A 4446-nucleotide genomic window follows, 5' to 3' on the forward strand; every position below is an offset into this window, starting at 1 on the left:
CCTAATATTTTAAATTTTTTTTCTATGGATATGTTTTTGAGATATTTGCAATTTATCATTTATTCAGCTTAAAAAAAGTGGTTCAACTTAATCACGTATATCTTACGAACCAATTGAATAATGGCAAATGAAAGCCAATGAAATTCTCTATAAGCCATATATACATCACTTTTCGAAAGGCCTGACAGTTTCTGAGAAATTAACTAAGAAAAAATAAAAAATAAAAACACTCGTTATTTTTTATTCTTCCCCTGTTAGTTTTTTCTACAATTACAAAATTTATACATTTCACATGAAATTTTAATTTGTCAATAGCATTTTCAATCTTGATAATTTATCAAGGAAAGAGATTTTGACTTTGGTGCTAGAATACCCATTCTTGATAAATAATAAAAAATTGACAAATTATAAAGACTTTCAATTTGTCAAGTGCACAGAATCGGGCTGTATATTTTTATAAACAAATAATTGAAATTTAAAACTAAACTTATATGAGTGTATAAGCACTATACTTTCTGTGCGCTATGGGACAGAAGCCCAAACTCGCGACAAAAATTATTTACAGTAGAGCTGGCCCCCCCAAATTTTGCATGCAGATTACCACTGGCCACAAAAGTGGTTCAGAAAACTAGGCGGGGGTGCGCAAACCCTTTTACCAGAGGCTCCCTTATTAAGATGCTTTTTACAAAAAAAAATTAAAACTTGTTAAGCCTAAGCTTAAAAATTTTGGCAAACTAACGGCCAAAAAATTCCATCTTTTTCTTTGAAATATCCACATAAAAGCCAGACCCTCCAGGTAAGGTACTGTCACATAGCTCGCGTGAAGGCGGCAAATAAAATTTTCTTGAATTGTATTAAACTTATTTATATTTGTTTTTTAGATAATTCTAGAAAAGTTAAATATATTTATGTACGTAGTTTAATTGATTAACAAAAAACCTTTCACTGAAAAAAAAGATAATGATATAAGTGTATGGCGGACAAGGTAACACCGTAGTTAACATACCATCCTTAGTTTCATCAGCGTCATCTACTTATAACTGTACTGAATATTTAAACCACGGTTCTGAGCTATTATCAGAGCCACAGCTGGAATTGTCAGAGTCACAATTTGAATTCTCGAGCAGCTTGATGAGAATTAAAGGCAATAAAAGTTCTGGCACCATTTCGGAGCTTTTGAAGAGCACAATTACTTTACGCGGAAACGACAGGGGAACAGGTGAAGCTTTTATAATTTAAAAAGAATACACTAATATTTTGTGTATTGTGGCTGACATACAGTACCACTCATAGTTGCCAAAAAATACAAAAAAGTGCTATTAAACTCTTGTGGATGTGTTCTAAAAAAAATTACAGTCACGTCCGTGATCGATGCTAATAGATCCGCACGATAGAACGCCCTCCTAGCTGTGTTGCCATTAATAGTAGTGCCACTGTCACTTGCTATTGGCTTATCTACATGAAAAAATTTAACTTGACAGTTTCTATGAAAACTATTAATTGCTTCCAATTTTCAGTTTTTCGCAAAAGCTAATAGTACTACAAAAAACATGATGTTTTAACAATGAATTACATCTATAGTACTCCTTTAACAATTGTTAACAATACAAATTCTACTTCACGAAAGATGGTAAAAGTGTATTAAGTTTCACGAAAAACCACCCATTACAAATATCAAAATAAGTACTAAAGACAAACATTTAACTAAACATGTTAATTTCAGGACAAAGGACTAAATGCCTCAAATGTTGGAATCCATATTTATAATAAAATTCATATTGCGAGTATATTTTGCAAAATATTTTACTTTTTTTGATAACTGAATGCTTCACAACTGAAAAAATATGTTTAATAAAACATAAATATGTATGAACAACTGTTTAAGGATGAACACTGTAGCCGACTGTTATAAATTTTCTAAATCTTCCCGCTAATTTGCTGCAAATTGAACACAAAAAAAACTTTGCAAAAAGCGAAAGTTTAAAGAACTGAGTTTTTGCCGCTAAATATGAGAATGGCCCCATTGTGCAGTGATTTTGTAGTTTTAACGCCATACCCTTCTTTTTCTTCTTATTGTTATTAATCTTATGATTTGTTTGAAGAATCTACCTTTTTTTCGTGAGGCATCCGTGTGCACTTGTGGCTCCCCTTATCATTCAGTTAATGTCATAATTTACATGGACTACGTCGAATGGTTTCTAACATTTCATCAACACATTTATCACCAACAGTCTAATGGCTTTATTCCATTGTAAAATGTCGAGCTAATGGCAGTGTGTTGAAATTAGACTGCTTAACAAATCAGTTTGCCATTAAGAATTGTTTTTTTTCCACTATGTTATCTTTATCAACCAGTAAAAATATGCAATTTTTCAACACTTGCATGAAAAACATTTTGCAGTGGCAAATACGAAATTTGCACATAAACCACAACATTCGTAAAAGTATATTGCCTTACAAACTAATTATATGAATTGCCATTACATTTCGTACCAATAATGAGCTAAATTAATTAACTGTGCCGCTGTGCAGTTAATTTGTAAAAGCATCCTCATGTTACACATCGTTTGGCAAACAAAAGACTTAAGCGCAAAACTCGACGACCGTTTAGTGCTCATTCATTAATCGAAGCTGTAAAATAACGTGAATTTCGCAATATTTTCAGGCGCAAATTGGTTGTCATTGAAACACAATCAGTTGTGGGTATTGCATGCAGACAAACATACATACATGCATACATATGTATGTACTATGTTTGTATGTGAAACATTACATTAACCCTAGTTATGCAGCCTTGCCGTAAGTCAGCCTGCTAGCCAGCCAGCCAGCCAGCCAGTCAGCCAGCCAGTCAGTCTGTGTTGATGAACGCTTCATTTGGCAGCGCTACTATGCAGTGGCGCATGCTTACACTAAGTCACTATTAGCTCGACTATAAGAGGGGTGGAGGGAGGGCCGCTTTTGCCACTCAATCGCTCTAATCACGAGCGATGCGTGAACGTTCACTGAATATTTTTTGTACATTTAGGTATATTTCTTTTGCACTTTTTGTATGTACTATGTAGTTGGTTATTTATTGAAGAATGCAAGTGATTGTACGTTCGCTTGTTGGGTGTTACGCTGCAGTGTGACTTTGTTGGTTAGAGTTACAATTTTGTAGGTACGTAGTTTAGTTACTCTCATATTTGCGCTTATTTTGAGCGTTGAATGAGACAGAGTTGAGTCTTAACATTGATCGCTTGTTGTTTGTTCAGCTGCTCTTGTGTATGTACATATGTAGTTTCACCAATAGTTAAAACTAAATTCACCATACTGTTGAATGCAGTGAAGTGAGAGCACAACAAAGAGTGTAGTTAGTAAGTCGCTTACCTGGTTATGCGTTGGCCACTTTTTTGAGCATTTAGTCTGTATTTAAGTTTTTTGGCTGATTTTTTCTCATTTCACTATTTGATTTTTTGGTGTCCGAAAAAGAGTGAATATGAAATCAGCGCAATGACAAATGCCGTCAAGTCAACAATCGATGGCCATCGTAGCTAATGCATTGGAGGAGCTGGCAGTAAACAAGGTATGCGGCCGCATTGCGCGTCTGATACGTGACTTAAATTAAGTGCAAAAGCAAAATGAAAAAGCAAAGCAAAATAAAAACTACTTATTACCTGTTTGTGTTTTGTTTTTATATTTTGTTAATTTATTTTGAGAGCGCAACAACTACACTCGTGTATTTAAGATCAGTTTATGAATTGAAACTCACCACACTTCAATTCAACAAAATCAAATAAGCAAATCACCAATGTCTGTGCAACAACAACAACAACACAATTGAAACAACTTGGAATGGAATTTGTTGAAAAGATTACAAAGCCGCATGCGACCAACACACACACACACACCACCACCATACACACGCACACAAATGTGAATAACTCAACTTGTCTGTTGAAGGCTGCGCAGTCAACTCTTTAAGCTGCTTGCGTTGATTTGTTTTGTTAGCTTTTTTATTACTTATTTTTTTATCATTCTTGTATTTTTGATTTTGATTTTGCCTTTTTCATTTGCAGTTTGCTTTTGTCTGTTGGCTGACTAACTGGTTTTACCAACGTTGGGGCCTATCGTCTTGGCCTGTGTAACAGCTATTTCAGTTCGAGTTCGTGTTTTGGCTGGGACGGGTGAAAACGCCCAGCGCAACGGAAAAGTGTGACCGGTAAATGATCGAAGAATGGTATTTGCAGCTGAGTGATGGTTGAGTGCCTACAAATTGTGAAAACTCAGTGAGCAATGGAATTACAAAAAAAAGGGCCTTAAAACAACAACTAATGCTAAATAGTGACCAAAAAAAACAAGGGAAAGCAATGCAGTGATTTGTGGTGCTTTTTTGAGTTACTCGACTAAATTCTTATTTTGAAGTACCACTTTGTACTATTCTGGGAATTCAACTGCTTGAAAATACAA

General features: G+C 34.7%; 1 long non-coding RNA gene across 1 annotated transcript in view; it reads left to right on the plus strand.

The window, feature by feature from the left end:
• The first annotated feature begins 3381 nt into the window (after nucleotides 1–3381).
• The window catches only part of LOC108368565 (uncharacterized), a 9182-nt gene continuing 8117 nt past the window's right edge, over nucleotides 3382–4446 (plus strand). Inside the window, exons 1-2 of the long non-coding RNA XR_001848394.1 lie at nucleotides 3382–3562; nucleotides 4056–4198. This is a non-coding gene — a long non-coding RNA (uncharacterized LOC108368565). The remainder of the gene's footprint in view (nucleotides 3563–4055; nucleotides 4199–4446) is intronic.

This window comes from Rhagoletis zephyria, unplaced genomic scaffold, assembly GCF_001687245.7.
Source record: "Rhagoletis zephyria isolate East Lansing unplaced genomic scaffold, Rhagoletis_zephyria_1.1 Rzeph_scaffold_03186, whole genome shotgun sequence".
In the NCBI taxonomy this organism is placed as follows: domain Eukaryota; kingdom Metazoa; phylum Arthropoda; class Insecta; order Diptera; family Tephritidae; genus Rhagoletis; species Rhagoletis zephyria.